Source organism: Tamandua tetradactyla, chromosome 6, assembly GCF_023851605.1.
Source record: "Tamandua tetradactyla isolate mTamTet1 chromosome 6, mTamTet1.pri, whole genome shotgun sequence".
Lineage (NCBI taxonomy): Eukaryota > Metazoa > Chordata > Mammalia > Pilosa > Myrmecophagidae > Tamandua > Tamandua tetradactyla.
Window position 1 is genome coordinate 12,545,131 of NC_135332.1, and position 23,066 is coordinate 12,568,196.

General features: G+C 42.5%; 2 long non-coding RNA genes across 4 annotated transcripts in view; one reads left to right on the forward strand and one right to left on the reverse strand.

The window, feature by feature from the left end:
• The first annotated feature begins 9,449 nt into the window (after positions 1–9,449).
• LOC143687074 (uncharacterized) lies at positions 9,450–22,446 on the forward strand. The gene is made up of 3 exons (XR_013177403.1): positions 9,450–9,776; positions 19,060–19,196; positions 21,454–22,446. It is a non-coding gene; the product is annotated as an uncharacterized LOC143687074 (long non-coding RNA).
• Positions 19,387–23,066, reverse strand: part of LOC143687073 (uncharacterized) — a 64,353-nt gene continuing 60,673 nt past the window's right edge. For all 3 annotated transcript variants that reach the window (XR_013177400.1, XR_013177401.1, XR_013177402.1), the window contains one exon: positions 19,387–19,658. This is a non-coding gene — a long non-coding RNA (uncharacterized LOC143687073). The remainder of the gene's footprint in view (positions 19,659–23,066) is intronic.

Consider the following 23,066-nt stretch of genomic DNA (forward strand, 5'->3'; position numbering starts at 1 on the left):
CCAACTAATGAACTAGTCAAATGTGGGTGAATGCACCAGGTGCAAATGCAGACTATCAAAAGCAGACCATGTACCCTGTACGTAGTAGGTGGCATTTTATTGACAACTCAAGTACCTTGGTGGTGTTTCCATCCTTGATACGATTTTTTTTAAATGGCAAATAACTCTTGGGGAATTTTCAAATAAGGCAAAATCTCATCAAATTATATGAAAGTTCCATGTCTAGAATTCATGGAATAGCAGAACATAAAGGAATCTGTATTTATGTGTGAAATGGAGTTGGCTTCTAGGCTCAGATCCTTGTAGGTTTTACATGGATATCCTAGGAGATTTTTGAAGGTCTGTATGGGAAAATTCTTTACTCTGAGACAATGGCCAGCACATTGCAGAATGGCCTATATCACTAGTCCACATGTATTAAATGCCAGTGGTCTCCCCACCCCATCCCCATATTGTGACACCCAAAATTGTGCACAGCTCTCTTCAAGCATGCTTTAATGCCCCAACATGGTAATGCCCCAGTTGAGATCGACTTGTCTAGGGGATCTAATATTAACTAGGTCTTGGGTGGTAAGGGTGAGATTCAGTAGAAATAGAGTTTTGGGCTATTGACTATTGGCTGAAATGGGGAAAGCATGACAGAGAGGATTTAATGATGAGAAATGAGATATCTTCAACTTTTGCAGCCTTTCCTTAAATTTACCAAATGAAAATCGCACCGTGTTTCTCATTCTCTCTCTTCTACATCTGTTTGAGATAACCAAAACAAAAGCTAATAATGTCAGTACCTTAGATTAATGGAGATTTAACTTTTTTTTTAAGCATTCTTTATTTTACATTTCACAGAAAGCAGATTTGGTATGGATAGGTATTATTAAATACTTACATGTATTTTTATTAAATATGTGTATTTATTTTAGATAAATATTTTTAGATATATATTTTAGACATACATATATATATGTGTGGCAGTTTGGGAATATGGAAAAGAATATTTTGAGACCTAGAAAGAACAGGCAAGTTGCATAGTTTCCAAGGACATTTAGGTGGTGTAACTGGGACTAGACTATGGCTTTTATGAGTCTTGGTTCTGATTCGTTCAACTTTCTTTCCCTCATGGAGTAAACTCATTGGCCCAGCCCCTCCTTTGGATAATCAGGCATTTCAACGCACAAATAAAAGAGCAAGGAGAACAAGCATTCACGTGGCACCCATGACTAACTGAAGGAGAAAGAGTAGTTCACTTGGCAAGAACTGAATGCCAGCGACTCCCCATGAAGAGAGTTTTCATATCTCTACTCAGGTACAGTCCATGGAAAGCCCTGAGAAATGAGTCATTGGAGTGTTTTTAAAAACTGTTATTGTTGAAGCAGACCCAGAATCTTACTACCTTTACAGAGCATATAGGTTTGAAAGTTGGCAAGGGCCAAAATTAATGGTGCATCATAAAGTATGTGTATATGTCAATTTTACTGTATAATTTCTTAAGCCATGCCCCAGGAAGGAGGGGTGCATAGAGCGTAATCACCTCGGCCCACCCATTAAAAATCCATGTTAGTGTCCTGAGAGGGGTCACGGTCTGGATCGATGTGCTGACATCTGGCTGCTTCTGGCAGGATGGTTTGTATGATCTAAACAGATGGTTTTTAATTAGTGGCGGGTCGCCCCAGCAGAGGGCAGCTTGGGCAGGAAAGGTTATTTGGACTAAGCACCTTATGCCTGGCTCCTAGAGCCCTTGGCATACTTTCAGAAGTGCCCCTGTAGTTGCTGCCAATAGGTCTGATGTCACTGGATGGCAGCCTCTTGAACTACCATGGCCATTGGAGGGAGACCTCCTTGTAAGTCTCAGCAAAGACAGAGTGACGCAAATGGGCTGGGGAAATTAGGGAGATGGATGAGGATGGAGAGAACCCACAGAATAAACTCACCTTCAAGGGAGTTCCCTAATGTAACTGTTGGGTTTTGGAGTAGAAATTGCTGCTTATTCTTTTAAACTCAACATATCTGAACCTTCAGCAGTGGGAAGAGGTATGAACTAGAGAATGAAGTTTTAGACTTGGTTTCTACTATATATGAGTTAAATGGCAGAGGAAAATGCCCACAGGCTATTATAAAGAGCCAAGCTGCTGGAGGTTGACAAGTTCTATTGCCCAGATATGAGACAATCAGGCTTTTCTTTCAGGTATAAAAAAGAAAATATCTTTTTATGTATGGAAAGGATTACAACAGCCACAGCCATGTCTTCAACTCACAAGGTCCTAGAAGTCCTGGGGACCTTTAAGCCCTAAGCAGAATGAGGTCAGCTTCTCTACCAAAGTAAGAAAAATTAAAATAAAATAAAATGAACTAAAACATAAAATATCCCGTGATGCCTGACTGCAGGGTGGGACCTCTGAAAAAAGGGACATATTCTGTATATTGGTTCAGAGCTAGGTTGGCTGTGGGTGAGAACCAGAGACGAGCTTTGCTATCCACCATAAAAGTGTGAAATGATTTGCAGACATGTGAGCATTTAGTAATTTTCTTTTGGGTTTTTCCAATGATGGCTTTGGAGTTTACTTTTCAAGATTTGATGGTAGCAAGACTCGTACTCAGCTAACTCAACCATCTGAATGGATTCAGTTTGGATTCTGAAGTGTCTTCAGAACTTTAAGCAGATGCCTTTATTCCCTGGCCTGGTCCCTTAATACTTGGCTTGACAAATAAACTACATTTAGGTCAAAGTTCACTCTTGTGCAGTTTGCAAGAGTTCAGAATTGGTGCAATTTGCTCCATTATATAGAAATCTTACCAGGCCAGGAGAGATTCTTACATGGGATTGAGGCATATCACACAGTGCCTGGTTGGGAGGGCTCTCATCCCTTCAGTGTGAGGTATATTGTGCAAGCCCTAATTACAAGTAGCAGACTTTCTGTTTCACCCAAGGTGACTTTTGAGGAAGTCTAAGGGAATAGGTTCAGATCTTCTCAGTGGCAGACAGCTTCGTAGAACGCTTCTTGGGAAACATAGACAACAAGAAGAATTGAATTAATAGAGAAAAAAGAAAAAGTTTTTTTAAGTTTCCCTACATACATGGAGAATATCTCTGATCATATATATCAAGGACAGGGAAGACTGCAATGACTTCAGATCTGAATTTCATGGATTTACGCTACCCCAGAAATGCTTAATTACCTGAGTGTCTTCATCATTCTTCATTGTTGGGATGAATTGGAAAGACCCCTGGAGATCCTAGTTTGAGTTATGACCCAGTAATTTATTAGATATATTCAAGTCAAACTTTTGATCCACTGAGTTTTCGTCAGTAAAGTTGGAATCATGGATGTGTTTTATTGGTTATTTAATTGATATTTGTATTTAATTGATATTTGGTGTGTGCCTACTCTATTTTGGGCACTGTGTTAGATGTTAGAAGTACTATAATCAATAACAATGACAAAAAATAAGATCCCTACTTTCATGAAGATTACATTCTAGTTGGGGACAAGATAAAAATACATTAATAAGTAAATACTAACATGCAAATAGTGCTAGATGCTAAAAAGGCAAATACGACAGAGTGAGATTGAGGTGGTGGGTACTATTTTAGCTTGTTTGGTCAAGCAAGATCTGTCTCCAATAAATTAAGTTTGAACACTTATCTGAATAGAGTGATGGAAGAAGTCATGAGGGTATCTGGAAATAGAATATTCCAGGCAGAGGAAACAGCAAGTGCAAAAGTCCCAAGGCAGCACTGTGCTCAATGTGTGTAAAGAAATTCCAGAAGGTCAGTGTGGTTGGAACAGTGGGTGCTGGAGCTCAAGGGGACAGAGATGGGTCAACATAGGTGCAGAGACCAGAGCACATACAGCCTTACATCCATTTTTCCTTTGTGATATTCCAACGAGAAACGTTATTTCCACGTTTGTCACCTGCAAAGCTCTGAAGCTACGACAACAGCTAACATTTATTGAGTGCTCACTATGTGCCAGGTTTTTACTAAGTGCTTGCCTTCAGTTACATCATTTACTTTTCACTACAACCTTAAGAAGTAGGTGCTATTATTATTCCCTTTTACAAGTCAGGAAACTTAGACTTAAAGGTTAAATAACTTGCCAAAGTTGCCCTGCTAGTAAGTGCTGGAGATTCCAAAATAAATACGTGTAAACCACAAAAGAGCTAAGTGACTCACCCTCTTATTTGAAACCCCTCCTCTGTGATGAAATCCCAGTTGGGCTTTGCTTGGTTATACTCTGCTTAAGTAAGGAAGCAGGGTAGGGGGGAAAACAAGAGAAAAAAAAACCCTTTGGAAGAGCCAATCTCTCTCTCCAGACGTTCAGTAGGCTTCTAACCCTTCATTCTCAAAAAGTCTTTGCTCTTTGCTGGCCCCTGGATATATGTTTCCGTTGACGTTGCGAATCATTCCCAGTGCTGGGAAGCCCTCTGGAGTCTTCTCCGGTGTGGTTAGAGGTGGAGATTCTGGGTGGTGGTGCCAGGGGCCACACCTCTTTGTCAGGAACATGTGATTTAAAAAGAAAGAAAAAGAAAAAAAAAAAGGGAGCAAGGACATAGCAATCCCCATTTAGTTTTTCTTAAACACACGCATGCACACACCCAGAGCCAGTAGATGTCCATAGCTGGGGTCCCCTCGGATCCTGGTGAAAACATTTTCCACCTGGCACAATTAGGCATTAAACACTCCTCATGCCCAACCTGAGACTTGGACCGTCGGTGGAGATATTTTTAATGCCATGACACAGAGGAGTTTGAGACACTTGGTTTTCTCAGTGGGTGGGTAGAGTGTTATTTCATGTTGTTCTTGTCACTCAGCCCAGCATTACAAGTGTGCAGTTTCTTACTACACTGAGACTGCTCTGCAGCCCAGCACAGCACAGTGTGTTCCCAGCAAGGGGAAGGCACCCGGGACGGCACAGGAAAGGGGAGAGAGGAAAGCTGCTGGGGACAGAGGGCATGCTCTCACCTTCTCCCTCCTGCAGTAACCTTGTGGGTGACAGGACAGAAAGTATCACAATCGTTGGGTTCCTATACTTTGTATCCATCATTGCTGTCCCTGGACAATGTTGGATATTCAGATATTTAGTGACCCCTAACTTAGTCCTTGAATGACTGGTATTTTTCTACCCTTCTCTTGTTCTCCTCCTTTTTCTTTTTCCTAAAGGGAGGTTTTTCTCAACATCACCCATAAAATTCATGGTGAAATTAGTTCTATATATCCATGTCTCTCTGTTTACATGTAAAGCCTCCAGGCCAGGGCTCTCCAGTTTCCTTGGACCAGGTAGGATAAAGATGCACCAAGGGGGTGGGAGACGGGGCGGGGGGGGGGGGGGTGTCTGCCCTGGATGGCGGTGAGAAAGGGGAAGATGGAGAATTTAAAAGCAAGAAAAAAAAAAAAAAGAAACTGATTAACAGTCCATCTGCTTTTTCTTATTACCCTGCGCTGGCAATTCTAAACAATTTCAGGGATAAAAGACTCCTTCTCACATGAGGAGACAGCCCCCCCACCCCTACCCACTCCCACCCCTACTACCTCTTTGTGAACCAGAGTAAGATGGGGACAGAGGCTTGGGCTTAGGGAGAATGTGGTTCTATAGGTGGACTTGACCTTATCTCCAGCTAGGCTGGCCCAATCTTCTTTTGTTTCCACTGATAGAAATCTCATTCCACCTACTCACCCCAGCAGGAATGTACCTATCTGTCCCTCTGAGGAATGGCAGCAGAGAAATGCCTGCAGGAGCAGTGACAGTTGAAGAGAAAAATTAAAAAATGGCTTTCAAGAAGGCATCCTTGATGCAGTACTTGCTCTCCCTCTGCTCCCACATTTAATCTACAAGCAGAAAGATTATACAGAATTCTGGGTGGTATGATGGTGGCTTGGTGGCAGAATTCTCGCCTGCCATGCTGGAGACCCAGGTTCAATTCCTGGTGCCCATGCAAAAAAAAAAAAAGATTATACAAAGTTACATCGTCACATCTCATAGCCTATGCAACTGGCCTGGGCCAAGTGATTGCCATTTCTGATCTAAAACAGAGGTTGGGAAACCACAGCCCCAAAGCCAAATCTACCCCACTACTTGTTAATAAGTGTTATTGAACACAGCCACATGTTCATTTACATACCACCCACAGATGCTTTAGCATTGAGACAGAAGGGAATCATTGTGATAGAGGCTGTATGACCCCCAAAGCCTGAAATGGTTATTATCTGGCCCTATACAGAAAAAGTTTACTGACCCCCTACTCTAGAATATTGCAGTAGCTACCTAACTGAACCCATTGCTTTTTCTGGCCCCTTGCAATCCATTCTCACCTGGCAGCCAGCATTATCTATGAAAAGTAAATCATATCATGATAACCCACAATACCCACAACAACTAGAGTGAAATGCAAACTTTCAGGCTTGCCCAGACGAACAAGGTATTTGTTGTGGATTGAATTCTGTCTCCCAAAACAGATCTGTTGAAATCCTGGTGCCCAGTACCTTAGAATGTGATCTTATTTAGAAATAGGGTCATTAGAGTTGGAATTAAGCAGGTTAAAATGAGGTGGTGGACCATTAATCCAGTAAGACTGGTGTCCTGATAAGAAGAGGAAAAGAGACAGACACATGGAAGAAGACCATATGACCACTGAGGCACAGATCGAAGCCTGGTGACAGCCAGGGAATTACCAGAAACTAGGAACAGGCAAGGAAGGATTCTTGCCTAGAGCCTCCAGAACTGCATGACCTTGCCAATACTTTGATTTTAGACTTCTAGCTTCCAGAACTGTGAAACAATAGATTTCTGTTGTTTTAAGACTTCTAGTTTTTGGTACTTAGGAAACTAAGCAGTGCTTTATAGTCTAACCTACATCTATCTTCATAAGCCTTCTTTCTGGCACTGGCCTGACCATCCCTTAGACTGGACGTGATCCTGACCTACCTCTCCTGCCACTGCCCATCCCCTGTGCCCCTTCTGCCTGGAATGCTGTCCCCCCAATTCTTGTTAGAGCAGGGTCTTTCCTACCTTCCAGGTCTTTGCTTAAATGTCATTTTCTCCAAGGTTCAACACCCCCCATTTTTAACAACTAACACCTGGGGAGCACTCCTGACACTTTCTGTCCCATACTTTGCTTTATTTTCATTTATAGCATTTCTGATATTAACAGATACTATAGATAGATTTGTGAATGGATTTCTCTGTGCAGTAGAGGGAGAAAAAAAATGGTGCAAGGAGGAGTCCTATATTGGGGAACTGAACTAGAGAATGCAGGTTCGGCTTACTGAGTTGGCATAACTTGGGGAGGGACATATTTTCAGAGGGGGAAGAGGGAAAGGTGAGGATTTCAATTTTGGACATGTTACGTTTTACATAGCTACTAGATGGCAGGGTGGAGACGTCTGATCAGCAGTTGGATATACAAGTTTGGAATTTAAGGGAGAGATTGAATCTGAAGATAAAAATTCATGAGTCAACAACATATAGATAGTATTTAAAGCTGTGATCCCTGATGAGATTCCCTAGGAAGTGTAGCTATAGAAGAGCTAAGTAAGCCTAGAACAAGCCAGTATTTAGAGGGTAAGACAAAGAGGAGAGATTGAGCAAAGGAGGTTAGAGTGAGAATCCATAAAAGTAACAGTTAAGAGTGCCAGTGTCCAACGCCACATGAAGAAAGACTACCCTGTGAAATGCTGATTTACTCACCAGAGAGGATTAAGAACTGGCCACTGCAGCTGGCCAAGAGCTAAGACAAGAGCATAGTAATGGGACGAAAGTCTGGTGGGAGAGGGTTCTGTCGAAGAAGTGAAGGGAGAAGTATAGAGGGCATTTTCAAGGAGTTTTGTTCTATGGGGAAAAGAGAGGTGAAATAGTAGCTAGAAGAAGCTACGAGGAAAGAGGAAAATCGTTAGGAGGGAGATATTCCAGTGTCTTTTCAGGTTGAGGGGAATAAGACACTAGAAAGAAAAGATGATGGTGTAAGAAGAAAAGGAGATATTTGCTGGAGCAAAGTCCTCACATAGGTAACTCATGATCAAATGTGGTGCATCAGCAGTGGACAACACTCAGCTGTGAGCAGGGGGTGTTTTGCTCATTGTAACAGAAGGGAAAGCAGAATAGACTGGTAAATGAATGAGGGGGAAGTGACTCATTGCTAGGTGGATGAGGAAGTACTTTTCTGTCTGCTTCTGTTTTCTCAGTGGCTAAAAGGTGAAGTCATCAGCTGAGAGTGAGGGGGAGGGTGCAAAGAGAAAGGAGATGTGTAAGTGTGGTCCCAGGAGTGGGAGTGTGAACTGACCAGGAGGATGTGGTTGGATTATACGCAGTGCTGAGGGTTCATCTGAGGTTTGTGATAAAAAAAAAATACATGGCCACTGGGGAGCCCTGCTTTGTGTTTTTCTCCAGCAAGTGGAGTATCAGGGTTGAACCAGGATACGAGATCTCCAGAACATTTCAGCTAGAGGGAGAAAGTGGCATGGAAGCTTTGTATTTACGGAAGGCAGTGATTATAGGGATGGGAACGGGGAATAAAAGGCATGAAAGACTTGAGGACATTGTCAAATGGAAAGGTCAATGGATTATGGGTCCAGTAGGCTCTAAGACTTGCTGAGGTTAGGGTAGTAGAAACAATAGGTTAGAATATAGCAGATGACTATTAGGGTCATTAAAAATGATATTTGGGAAAACAGCAGGGATTGACAATCCCAAGGTGTGACCATAGAAAGGAGTAGCTGAGGAACGATAGAGGACATGGTCATTAGATGAGAATAGGCCAAAAAACTGGGAGGTTTGACTATAAAAGGACTGTCTATGTGATTATTGAAACCACCAAATGCTATGATCTATGTAATGTTGATGGTGAAAGTGAGCCAGGCACAAATCCTCAAAAGATGAAGGGAAGTTTAGATGGAGTAGTTAGTGGCAAATAATCTAATGCTATGGGTATCAAAGGAGCTAGGGTTGGGGAGGGTGGAGCATAGAGAAATGGTCTGGAGGGTGTAATGTGGAGTAAGGTAACCCACTTCCATGCCCCTGTGGTCCCTGGGGAGAGGAGAAGATCCATATCTAAGGAAAACTGCAAGGGAAGCCATGATTCAAAGGATGGCTAGTTGCAGCTACAGTGGGCAATGGAAAAGGACATTCTTGGAAAAGGGTGAGGATATAAGGGATCTTGTTGATGAGCAATCTTGAGTTACAGGACATAGTAGATATTGGGGGGCTGTGGGCAAGGGGGCATTAGTTACAACAAAGGATATATAGAGCTAAAGGTACGCATGCAGTGAATGATTCTGTAGTGTGGATCTGATGGTAAACTGGAGTATAATGTATGATAGGACAAATCCTGATCTTGGCGGGGGGACCAGGCAGACAATGAGCCTCCTTCCTGGGATGCCCCTCTAAGAGAGTTTGCAGGGCAAGAAGGGTGATGTCACACAGGGAGTGGTGGTCTCACAAAGGCTGCACTGCTTTTGATGGGCCCCCCAGCCCGCAGGCCTTCTGCACAGACAGCTGTGGGTAGGATGGTGGCAAGCAGAGGGAGTGGATCTTACACCATCCTCCCCTTTATGTCTACACACCATTCTTCAACTACACTGATCTTTCTCTGCCTAGATTGGTCCGGCCTCAGGGCCTATGCACTCACCACCCTTTTGCCTGGAAAACTTTTCTCTCAGAGCTTCTCATTGCTGGCTCCCTCTCATCATGGAGAGCCCATTTCAAAGGGCATATGCTTACAGAGGCCATTCCTGATGGTCACATCTAAGGTACTTCTCTGTCTGCTTCATCATTTTATGAACAAAGGTACTGATTTTATGTCTGTTTACTTGTTTAACATTGGTTCCTCTAACCACTTTGTAAACCCCATGAAACCCGAATATTGTACCCCTTGTTCACCACTGACTTTGTGGGCTATTTATTGAAGTATTTAAATAATAGTTATAGATGCTAAATAGTGATAACAACAGCAACAAAAAAAGCAATAACAGTAATAATAATTATTCGGATGAAGAAATGCAAGTGCATACAAAGTGTAAGTCCCTTAACTTTCCCCAGCTCCATTCACAAATGAAAGACTTTTGACCTAGTTCTTATCTTTAATGTCTTTTCCGATCTCATAATACCAGTTATATAACTACCTGATAAAATCTGAGAGACGGACAGGAATTTTAATGCACAACGAACAGTCTAATATCTCAAAGCCAAGAGAAGAAAAGCCCACATATTATATCCTTAAAAAAAAGTCTCCTTATCAGGTCGAGATAACTGATTTATTCCCAGAGCATGCACCCCCCCCCAAAAAAAAAGATAACTGATTTAATTTGTGCAAAGAATGGTTTTATTTACATCCTTCCTTCCCTTTCACATTAATCCTGTAAGCTGCAGCTAGACAACATGCTTAAAAGGTAAGGCCACCCCCTAGCAACAAGGGACCTGACTCCCAGGGATGAGCCTGGCCTTCGCCTGATGGGATTGAGAAGCCCTCCTTGACCAAAAGGGGAGAGAAAACAAAGTTTTAGAGGCTAAGAGATTTCAAATCGAGACTAGAGGTTATGCTGTAGGTTATTCTTATGTATTATACAGATATTCCTTTTTTCTATAAAAAAAAAAAAGAATGCCCAAACTGGACAAAGAGAATGCCAGTCACAAGGTTATCACAATAAGTCACGCTGTAAAACCATATGGTTATACAATCATCTTCAAGAATCAAGGCTACTGTATTATAGTTCAACAGTTTCGGGTATTTCCTTCTAGCCTTTCTAATCACTAGAAAACTAGTTAGGCAGTTGAAAAGAGTCAAGTTTATCCATTTGCTTCTCCCTGCAGCCATCATTCATTTAGCGCCTACTATCCACCAGGGCTCGGGCTAAGGAGATAAGATCTTCATTTTCTTTCTCAAGCTCCAGCATATCTAAAGATCCTGTCTAAATTCAGCTCAGCATAAGGACATTTGGTGTTCCACCATCTTATTCATTTAGTCTTTGGCCAAAGGAGCCCCACACCTGGAGAGGGAGTTCAAACCACACACCTGGAGAGGGAGTTCAGAATAGCAAAGGTCGCAGCTTTTCAGCAGAAATCTCCCCACACATTGACTATGGTTGGTCATGGGCTCCCTCACACATTTTCCAGCTTTCTTTTGCTTCGTGGCAGAGGTATCTTTTCTTTCACCCAAGTGGTTTCAACACAACTTACCCTCTTCCCTCCCCTTTCCCCTAATTCCAAAGCACATGTCCAGAACCTCCTCCTAGGCAAGTTAATGTGCCTCTGGGGGCTGTAGGATCTTTATGAAGCTGAGAGATGGAAACCAGCAGCCTCAGGTCGCTGCTGCAGCAGGGAAAGAGGCAGGAAGAGCATAGGAGGCAAAGTCTGCCTTTTTTGATGATTAGTCTAAGGCTTCTTACATGAACTTTTGGTTTTATAGTTCTATAAAAGGCAGCTGACAAAAGAGATCCCGTTTTGGGAGGGGCCAGCTGGCTGGCCGGGCTGAGCTGGGCGGGGCAGTCCCAAAGCTGGAAAGCTGGAAAGCTGGTGCTGATTTTCATCCATGATGTCAGAGAGGCGCTGGGATTCCCACTGAGCCAGAGGGTGGGAGAGCAGACAGCCCCAGCCTGCGGCCCGCCTGTGCCAGCAGCTCAAACACTGCCTTTCTGGAGTCTCTGCAAGAGCCTTTCCTCCTCGGAGACTTTATGCAGCATTTGGAAGGGAAGCTCCCTTCCTTGGCTTCTTGGTGTCTGCTGGAGCAGGAGAGCCCTCACGCCCCCTCCTCTCGGTCCCTTGGCCCAGCTCTCTGTTTCCTTTCGTTTCAGTGGTGGATGCAGGAGACCGAATTGGGCTGGCTGCACTGAGGCCCACGTTTTTCTTTAACAGACCTACAGTCCTTAGCTCTCAGGCTTTAGCCCCCCACTCCTGCATTTGGGGTGCCAGCCCCTGCTCCCAGACCTTGGGCTGCAAGTCTGCCAAAAAGGAAGGAGCGTTTGGGGATGGGTGGTTGTTTTCAATTAAATCGAATCTAAAGCAAGACTTTTTTTCTTTCTTTCTTTCTTTCTTTTTTTTTTTTTTTTTTGGCTTTTCCACATCAAACTACTCCACGGTGCTGGCCCAAGCTCTGCAGTTTGTTGTGGACAGGCAAGTCTGCTCTCCAAGCCCTCAGGGCTGGGGGTGAGGCAACCGCTACACACTCAGTCCTGAGTCAGAAGAGGTTCCTTCCTTCCCAGCCAAGAGCAGCCCCTGCCCAGTTCCAGGGAGAGGCCAGAGCAGTGAGGATTAAGAAGAGTCCAGCAGGGCAGTTGCAGAAGGGTGCTGAGTGCTTGTTTTAGCATTCTCACAAGGTTTCAGAAGCAGGAGGGTTCTAGCCAGCCCACAGGTCCCAAGGGGGTCTCCTCTGTCTGTTCAGTTACTTCCTTTGGAGACTGGTGAGAGGTACCCCAGGAGCCCAGGCAGCAAGGCCAGAAGCACCGTGAACCTCTGGAGTAGCCCTGTTGAGTGATGTGAAGTCTTAAAACAATCAATCACTACCAAAAATTATCATGCATTCCATTTAAATTTGCTCCCGTGTTTCCTTGGCTTTTCTTTCTGCTGCCCTGTGACCCAAACCATAATTCCTGCACTCATGCATACATTTGGTTGGCAAGTTTCTTTTCTGGGTCTACTTCTATGTGCTGGATACTACTGCAGGGCAGAAAGAGATCCAGGGAGATAACATGGTGTCTCATTGATTAACACATTCTCTGGGGACAAAAGTTATTTGGGCAAAGGGTACTGGGTGTGTGGTGGTTCCTGTTCCAAAGTAGATAGGGAAGCAGGGGTGGCCTCTGGCCTCATGGCTTTTTGCTCTGGTGCACATGGTTCCCTCAAATCTGCCCCAGTTCTCCGATAGGAAGGGACCAGATCAGAGATAAGCGTCAAGAAATTTCCTAAGGAGAGTTGAAATGAGGCTCCCTCTAATCAAGAGTACTGGGGAGATGAAACCACCACTTAAGACACATTCTTGTCCCTTCCTTCTCTCCAATGCACTCTAATAGCATGACCTGGGGTATCCGACCCCAGCTGTGCAGTGCATAGACAGGTAACAGCCCTGCAGCACAAAATACAGCTTCAATGAGTCAGTTCTAGTAAAAGAAACCACAAAGCCCAGGCTCCCTGAGAGGTCAGGGCTTCAGATCTCAAATGTGGAAGTTTGGTTGAACCTGCACAAGCTTGTCATGCCAAGGCACCTTCCCTGGACTGCCTGAGGGCAGAGGGTCATTCCCAATGCAACACTGGCTTCACCTATCAAGTAGAGTCTGTAGGCGAGCATGGCTCCACTATGAAGCTTGCCGGGAAAGACCCAGCAAAGGATGCAGAAAACTCCAGGCTCTTTGCCTGGAAGGTCATGGAAGATGCTTTGAGTCAAGACTCTGGAAAGGTGCTGGTGTTTGGCTTACTGATAAACTATAACCCAGATGATGCCTGCTCGCTTAATGTTTCCCCTCAAGAAAATGTTCAACTTCATAACATAATTACAGTGATCGGCAAGATAAATAGATGGTAAGCAGTTGTAGGTCTCCTAACTACATGTAGGTCCCTTTAACTTCCCTTCACCCTATCTTCCTCTTTCGAAAAGGGGAGATAATAATAGCAACCTCATGGTGTGGTTTGCAAGATTATATGAGCCCGTGATTGGAAAATGGCTAGCACATCTTAGACTGTCAATAAATATTCAACACCTTCCTTCACCTCTTCTCTTCAACATCCAGCTAAGCTATATTATCTGTGTGGGTCTTGACGTCTTAACTGGGATCCAGCCCTCTAACTTCAAGAATGACCGTACTTAGTTTCCAAAATGGTGGAAACTGCCATGTTTTTTAAAAATCTACACTGGGAGATAGAAATTCTACAGTCTCCCTTGGCCCAAATTTCCTGCTGTTCTTTCTCAAGCTCATTTGCTTATATTCTGTCCTCAGCAGCAGTGACACAAACTGGTTCTTACCTTCTGCCTATAAATAATGCAGTTCTTTGCAGTCTCTTGAGACAGTTCCTTCCATGTCACATAGACAGAATTTGGGAGACTGTTTACTGAAGCTATTTGCTTCCTAACATGTTAGTTGCCCTTGTTCTGGCATTCAAATCCTCACCTCCAATGTCACGCTATAAAAAGGCCAGTTTATTGAATCCCCATAATGCATTCCTTCTCTGCACACTTACATGTCAAAAAGATGTCATGCTCTTTTAGTCAGGAAAATATGTCCCAAAGGCTTTTAACTCTAGACTCCTGGTTCTCGAATGTGACCCAAGGCTGGATGCATGGAGAGTCATTCCCAATCTTGTAAGCGGCTTTGTGTCTTAGGGTAAGCCAATATCTAGGAGAAGGAAATCCAGTTCCCTGGGCCAGGACCCCCTCGGGCATTCCCTCATGTTGTGTTCCCTTGTCCAGTAAACTTTCTTGCCAAGGATAGTGATGACTGTTGTTGGTTCCTACCATCCCAGCATGGGAAAGGGATCTCCACAGACTTAGGGACTGACCTCTTCTAGAAGGTAGGAGAAAATGAGTGGATGGGGAGAGCTTTCTGAAGGCCTTGGAACTAGTGGGGGTTTCTGTAGTGCCACCATCATGATCTCGTTTCTCAGGGGTCTTCTCTGGGCCTTGGTTTTGCCTCTGTGAAATGACAAGGATAGAGTCCAGGGATCTCCATGATCCCTCAAGCTCTCAGGACTCAAGCTCTCAGGACTCTCTCTTTCCCAATTTTCCCATTTTCAGTCTTACGGCAATGCCTTCATATCCCAAGCCAGGAACGGCACTGATGCAGAACCTAAAGGAACATTGTTGCCAAATAATTAAAAGCATTTTATTTTCCAGTGTCAGCCCTTACTCTGAAAGTGTCCCATGAGGCAAGCTGAATAGAAATAATGATTATTAGGCAGTCAGTTGTGAACTTTTATTTTGTTGCACTTTTGTTTTGTTTGCTTGCTTGGACACTGGGCAAAAGACAGACAGAGCTTCCCCCTTAAGGAGTTTACATTCAAATGGGAAGAAATCAACATGGAAGCAAACATTTAATAAAATAATCTAATAAGTGTTCTGAGGAAGAATAAATTGACTTTACCGAGTGCTGTAACAAGACGCTTTTAGAGAGGTAACTTGCTGGGGTGGGTGACAAAGGAAGGCCCCTCCTTGGTCAGATGGAGGTGCCATATGAAAATTAGAAAAAAAGGGAGAGAGCATCGCAAACAGACAAAACAGAAGTGCACAGACCTTGAGCATTCAAAAGGCCAGAAGCTGGCCAGAGGCCCTGTAGACGATGCTTGAGAGATCGGTGTTGATTTTAAGGATTTCAGGATCCGACCTCAGTGTTATCAACTGGGTTATTAAGTCGAGAAGAGTGCAAGCAATCCTAAGCATAGGAAAAGTCAAGGCATTTGATAATCACTTTCTGGTGGTCGTTGAGGAGGAGAGTGTGGGTGGTTGTTTAGTAAGGAGGAGCCCCATTCCCAGTTTATTTGGTAATTCTGCCTGGGAGGGGTGGCACCTGAGGAGGTGTCATTAAGATGCCAGCACTGAGGGTGCCCTTGGCTCAGGGTGTGCCTGGGAGAAGGAGTTGAATAAAAGCACACAGGATGAGAGGGGTGCATTTATCTGGCAGCTCTTGGGGGATGGTGGGACTCTGGTGGAGACAAAGCATAGTTGATGGGGGGGACACCTAGTTTCTGAAATAGAAGATAGGAAGTTCCTGAGATGGAAAATGAACTGCCCCCTCTTTTTCTTCCCCCTTCCTCATGTGGGGTGGGGACCCTAGTCTGAAATTAAATAAGAGACTGGCATTCCCCTGACGGTGACCTGGCCTTGCCCCTCCCACCAACTCTTTCCTAGTTAAAAGAGTCAACACACGGTTGCGTGTTTTTCTTGCCTCACTACATATTTTGGTCGTTATCCTCTACCTGCTCAGATTGGGTCTTAGAAAACGTCTAAATTTTTTTTGTTGATTATGAAAAAACAGTATTTAAATAACTCGAAAACAGCAAATAAGACAAAATGAGGTCTATCTTATTGTTGCCAGTCAGAGACTATTTTAAATATTTTGATATTTAATTCCATCCCTTTTATGTGCGTATCTAAGCCTTTCTGGATTTCCTATTCATAATTGGAATAATATTGCATGGTCAGTTTTGGGCTCTGATTTTTTTTTTCCCGCTAAACATTAAAACATGAACTTGTTCTATATCATTAGTATGCTTTAAACTCATCCATTTAATTGCTGATAATACTCCTTAAAAGGGCATACCAGAATTTATTTAAATTATTTTCCCGTTATTTCACTTTTTTTTTAATAGTTTGTATTTAATGCATGTTACCACTATATAATTGGCCCTCTTCATACAAATTTACATTTACATTCACCTTGGATCTTCCCAACATTTTAAATTCCCATTTAACAAACGAGAAAACCAAGGTCTAGTCAGGTTTGGTGATTCACGCAAAGTCATCCAGTTGGTACCACATGGAGCCAGGGCTAGCCTTACTTCAGGGAATGTTACATGACTGCACCTCCAGAAGATTTCTCAAGATAGGTTATTAGAAGTGGGATTTCTGGATCAAAAGGTATGACTTTATTTTTTGAGGTTCATAATGCATATTCCCAAACTGCTTTACAGTGACAACCTCCTACCAACAGTCCGGGAAACTGTCCATGTCGCCATGGCATCCTCACCCCACACAGGCTCCGGTATTGTGGGCTACAATATTCTCCTTTTTTGGATATTTCTCCTCAGTGAACTGTCCATATCCTCAAATTGCCAATGGGGAGGTTTTCATGTAAATTTGGAAAGGCTGTTTATATACTTAAGTATTGTGCTTTGCTTTTGTGCATTTGTGTCAAGTGTTTTGTTTGGTTCTGCTTTATTTCTGAGTTTGCTGTTTGCCGTTGAATTATCTTAAGATGGCTTTTTTGTGTAACGCTGCATCAGCACATTTTTCTATAAAAGAACAATAGTAACTAAAAGCCTTTGTGAATCACACTGTCTCTGTCTCAGCTACTTATCTCTGCCCCTTGTGGCTCGTCCCTGTGGTAGACAGTGCATAGACAAATGGCCACGGCGAGCTCTGACCAATGGGTCATAGTTTGCAGACCCAGATGTAAAATTTTTCTCATTTCTTTTGCTCCTTTCTGAGATTTCCTCAACTGCTTTTTACACTCATGTAACCCAGATATTTGATGGGCAACATCCTGCAGTCCAAATCTCTGGTGAAATCTGGCACAAGCTCCAGCTGTGTTCTTGTTATATATCAATCCCTTGCTTCCACTGGTACCTGTCTCCCTTCTCCAACCTCCCACCCTCCATCCATGATGTCTTCAAATTCCTTTGCTCTATTGTGTCTTCTTCCTCTCTTCCTTGTGTAGTATCCAACACACTTTTCTCCTTGGGTCCAGCAGAACTAGCTTTGCTGTGGCCCTTTCTACTTCACAAATCTTCTTCCACAAATGAGTTCCCTCCGTAAGTGGAATTGTGGTGAATAAGATTTTCTGCATCTCATTATATATCAATGAACTAAACCAAACTCAAGGTCAGAGATACATTTGCCTATATTTTATTTCGGTTCTTTTTGTGCCTTCAACTATTTAGTCTTTTGGTCTTTATATTGTGGTAGTGCTCTGAGAAAAGAAGCCAACTTTATTTCAAATAGTTACCCACTGCTCCCCAAAATAGACTTTAGTATATATAGAACAGTGAGTGTATGATTAAATTTGACATATGAAATTAGAGGGAAAGGAGTCATTAAATAATGCTGGGACATCTTCTCTGTGCATTTCTCTGGCTCTGTCTTTCTACCATTACCACGCTGTTCTGATTACAATCTAATAGAACAGCTCTTACATTTTTTTTCCTCAGTTACTTTCACCATATCTGCATCCAGATGAATATTAGATTCACTTTTCTAAGGACCCCTTCTTCACTCATACTACTAAAGTTATTTAAATCATCATATAATATAAGAAAAATGTGCATCTTTATACCATTTGATTTTTTGACCCAGGAATTTCTATCCAAATCTTGTTTTGTAGCATTTTAGCAATTTTTTAAATAGTATTTTTCATAGTTGGTCTCTAAAACTCCTTATACTCTCATTTGAATTGAGAATTTTGAAATTGTATTTACTGGTGATTGCTTCTCTAGGAGCACAATTTGCTAGCATTTTCACGTGTGATATTTGCAACCATAATCATCTATGGAAGGATCTTTTATAAAAAAGTCCATAGTGCATTTCTTAGGTCTTTGTCCTTTCCTGCTCCTATATATCAGTCATTTTCCTTTTTGTCTCTCCCCACACTCGTTAACTTTTTTCTCTGCATTCTGGATGTTTTCTTAAGTTTGTTCCACATCACTGCGTGCATTTTCTTCAGGTCAATTCTGTTCTTTACCATCTCCAAAGTAAACTTAATTTCTAATATTATAATTTCTGTTTCTTTGCATTTATTCCTTTTCTCTTCAATCTAATTTGCATTCTCTGCTCAATGACTTTGCTCTATTCAATAGGATGCAAAAGCGACTTGAACTCCATGAAAGAAAAAGAGAAAATCATGAGGAGAGAACAGGTTAAAATTTAAAAGCTGAGGTATGAAATTTTTTTTTTCTGTTTTGTTTTGTCCTAAAATTTCCACCAGGTCTTAAAGGAAATTGTTTTCAGAAGTATAATTTTCTTTTAGTTTTCAAGATAAAGTTTTCTTTTCTTTGCGTAACTTTTCCCTGTACATGTCTTGTTGATTTTTTTAGTCTCTCTTATTCATTTCTGGGTTGATTGAAATTGCATCTTACCTAGAGAGTGGGTTGAAAAAGTAAATGAATCCATAAACCAATGAATTATAAAAGGGTAGGTGAATGGAGATATTTCCCAAATTCCTTCTCCAGAAACATAGTAGATCTTTCTGCCAAGATGATTATATCTGAGACCTCCAGACCGAAGACTATCATAACCTGTCCGCTATGTATGGTGGCACTGGCTAAGTCTTTCTCTGAGATGTCAAAGTTATATTCCATAGGAATGCCCAGAGCCATATGAGCCTGCCAAAAATGTGGGTGGAAGATATACTCTGCCCTATAAATCTCGTTCCAGGCACCAGAGATGCAAGCATTGACTCAGCCTGTGACTCAGTGATTCCCAGCTGTGTGGGTGATAATCTCATGAATCCCAAAGGTTAAACATGGGCCACAGGGACTTGAATGACACAGGAGTTAGTTAGAGGCCAGAAGGTAAGAGCGCCCACCCCCCAACCCCCCAGAGAAGGCCCTAACTGTGCCACTTTGGGATCCAGTAGCATGGATGGGGAAGAATGAAGAATGAAGCACCGTATGGCCTCTTCGGGCTCCTTATCAAACATTAAATCAATCTTCTCAAAGGCTGGATAGTGGTAGAGCTCATTGTCTCTGCTGGTCCAGTGACTTCTATTACTCAGCCATTTTATTCACCACTTCTTTAAGGCATGGGGAGGAATACACATCTCAGTAGCTTCCTATTGGGCAAAGCCATGTGACTAGTTGTAACCAATGGGCTATGAGCAAAAGTGATAATGTCATTTGCAGAATATACAGCTGATGAAAGACTCTCCAGCATTCGTTTTCCTGTCCTGGCATTCAGGGAGCATGCTTCCAGATAGTACAGCTTTACAATAATGAAGCCTCTGTCAGTCCAGTTCTTTGAGAAATTATGTGGGCCTGTAGTAGAAAGGAGAAAAAGAACCATTGTTGCTTGAAGCCATTGAATTTGAGGGTTGTTGGTGGGCCTTGAGGATTGCTGATTGATACAGCCTAAGGTAGTTTATTGTGACAAATACAATCTCCGATTAAACTAGTGATCACAAACAACTCTCTGAACCTCTCTGAAACTCAATTGTCCTCATCTGCAAATGGAGAAAATAGCAGTCTTTTACTGACAAGAGGAATAGAAATATATTAACAAGGTACAAAATGCTTAACAAGGTACCTGACACATTATAAATATCTTTCAAATATTAACTCTCAGCCTGACTTGATTTTCCATGAGATAGAAAGTAAAATGAGAGTTATTCTGTGAAATTATCTCAATTTATGTCTGAAAACAAAGTTTTAAAAAAAGAGAGAGAGAATCTGGAACAAAACTCATTTGCAGAGGAATTAATGGGCCCCTCATCCAAACAGCCAACATTTCATTGCTCAGGTTGCACGTGCCAATGTGACCAAGGTCCCAGAACTACTTGAGTTATCTTCAGATGGACTAAAATTCCAATTCCCCAGAACAAGCTTCCACCCCCTCATTCCTCCCCTGCTTCAGCAAGTCCCAAGACGGCAGTAGCAGATCTCTGAGAAAGCAGAAGTGATTTCTAGAGGCTCTTCCTTCTTTTCTCACAGCAGGGAGGGAAGCAGACTCAGGGCGTGGTGTCCCTACCTGCCTTCTCCACACACACATTCTCCTTGGGGTGTCTCAGCAACCAGAAGTGTGGTTAGGCGAGTATCACTCCACCCATGAGGTATCTTCTTGGCCAAGCCTCACATGACCCAAACTCTCACATACGGAATGTTACAGTAGCAAGAATTATGGGGACGTATTCAGTGCCTTCCATTTTCTTTCTTCCCCAGTAGACTGTTGGCTGTGTCTGCCGAGAATAATCTGCCCTCAAGAAAACCACCTTTCTCTGAGCAATTCCTTGAAGGTCTCCTAGTCAGTTAACCCTCCGGTCCAAGCAGGCTTCTTGGGTGAGGTTTGACAGTATTGCAGCCCAGATATCATGGCAAAAAGCCAGAAAACAGCCTAGCACAAAGCTAAAGAAGGCTTCACACTGAGGTTGCAAAGCGCTTCCCAAGCATGACATCCAGGGCAACCAGCTTCTCAGTGGGTACTGTCCAGGCCTGTCCCAAAAGTAATCACACAGTTGAAGCACCAGTGACCCAGGCCACTCATGCATTACTATGGTGCCTATGAGGTATAGTCAAGCTCAGAATTCAAGTCCCTTCTCTGCTTAGCACTGGTGGGGATATGACTGCCATCACAGGCCTCCGTGACATAATTAGGATAACTTGTACATGAATGAAGAGGCTGGCTCTACCCAAACACACTCGGACCCCAGGAAAACATGTGAACCTCCCATTTCCACCCAAGATGATTTGCCAACATCTTTCCCTGCATCAGTCTTTTCTTACTGAGCACGACCTTAAAATCTTTTTCTGATGAGTGAACATTTAAGGAAGCTATGTATCAAGTTTCAGAGAAGATGTCTACCTGGGAAGCTGAGAGCAATGCCATTCACGCACATATAAGGACAATGGGTCTGTGCTCGTAGGTCTTCCAAGGTGGCCAAGATAAAAAATGAAATGATTGGGCAGTCCTTTTGATCTTACTTCAAAAAGAAAAAATGTTTTTTGGCTCACCACAAAAATGGGATAAATGGTACTCTTGTCCTGATTCTATAAATTTCCTCTCTCCACACTTTGTAGATATTTATCTATGCATTTCTGTCTCCTTTGTTGAGGATAGAGAAAAGTTGGTGACTTTTGCCAGCAATTTGAACCAAGTTGGAAAATCTCAGATGAAACCAGGAAGCCCCCTGTTTCCATACAAGACCAGTTCACTGAAAAAGCAAATTGAAGGGCCTACAAAGAAACACAAGAGGGTGTTCTATTGGATACCTGTGTATTTATCGATGCCCTCTCAGTTTCTTAATTGTTTTCCTTCTTCCAGTGGAAAAAGGTAGGTTAATATGATATTCATTTTGAGAAAACCTAAAAGGACATAGCTGTACCTGATTTCTAATTTATGAAGCCAGAGCTCCAACCTCACAAGAAAGTCCAGAAGCATCCTAGGAAAGTAGATTAAATTTTTTTCTCTCAATTCTCATTTTCTAGCGTTACTCATAATGTCTTCAAGAACTGTAAGATATAAAATAATATTCGATAAGCTACTTCCCTTCAGTTCTAGACTCTGTAACTCTGGATTTAAATGACCTAAAGACCATTTGAATCTGTAGTCTTTAAACTAGTAATTGGTTATTTGACATTTCTCATTCTCACTCCCCACCCCCATAGTATGGATCAAAGACAGAAAGAACTTGATCTTTCTGTATTAATATTGTTTATGTAAGGTTAAGTTCCTGAAATGGATTTCTCTAACTTACAGGATTCATTTAGAAACCTCAGCTCACCAGCCTCCATTGACCCAATATGGCTTTTCCACAGGCTGCCTCTATTTATGGTTAGCAGGTTCGATGATAATTCTTTCGTGGCTTTCCTGCCAGTTGGCTTTACGAATGGAGCCCCTACTATGTTCTGTGCCTTATAATTCATGGCTAAGAGAAATCGTTTGAATGCAGATCAACTTTTAACCACATTGACCTCTGTCAGACAAGGTTCAAATTTTCAGAGAAAAAAGAAGTCTTGAACTCATAGTGGTTATTCCTGCCCCTATCCAAATCTCCATATCACAAATAAAAACCGATGACCATCCAGTGTATGCAAAGCAAGAAAAAGAATAGCCTATTTTTTCCACAATATTTAAATATTTCCTCTATTTCTGCCTGTCTCCCATCTCCAAAACCCACTATTATGAAAGGAAACATAAAACAAAAGTAAGCCAAGTTTCCTGACCCTCCAATCCCACTTTAGATTCTTCAAGCTGCAGGGTATTGCCCCATCAGAGTCTCTCTCACCACCATCACCACCACCAGTGCCCAGAAGATGATAAATCATTTCTTTGCACACTGAAACTACAACTGTCAACTGCTGAAATCATCTGCCAAGGGGTGCGCCATAGCCAAAGGCAGTTAGAGTTCCTACAGGAATCATGTTTTCAGACTTGGGGACCCAGAGATGCCACTGGAATTTGCCTATATGCCAGAATCAATAACAGAGCTCCAGTGGCAAACTCAGGTCTTCTCCCAGACTGTTGCCTCTGCCTTCTATAAAATGTACTTCTTCCAGAAAGACGTTGTGGTTGTCAATGAAGAAACCCTAGAAATGCTCTATCTGCAACCAGCCAGAATGTGCCACCCCCAATAGCAATGAGCTTAGCTTATTTCTCTCACTTTTGGTTTTTTTTTTTTTGATTGGAGAACCCATCCCTATAATCCATAATATTGTTTTTTACGTATTTAC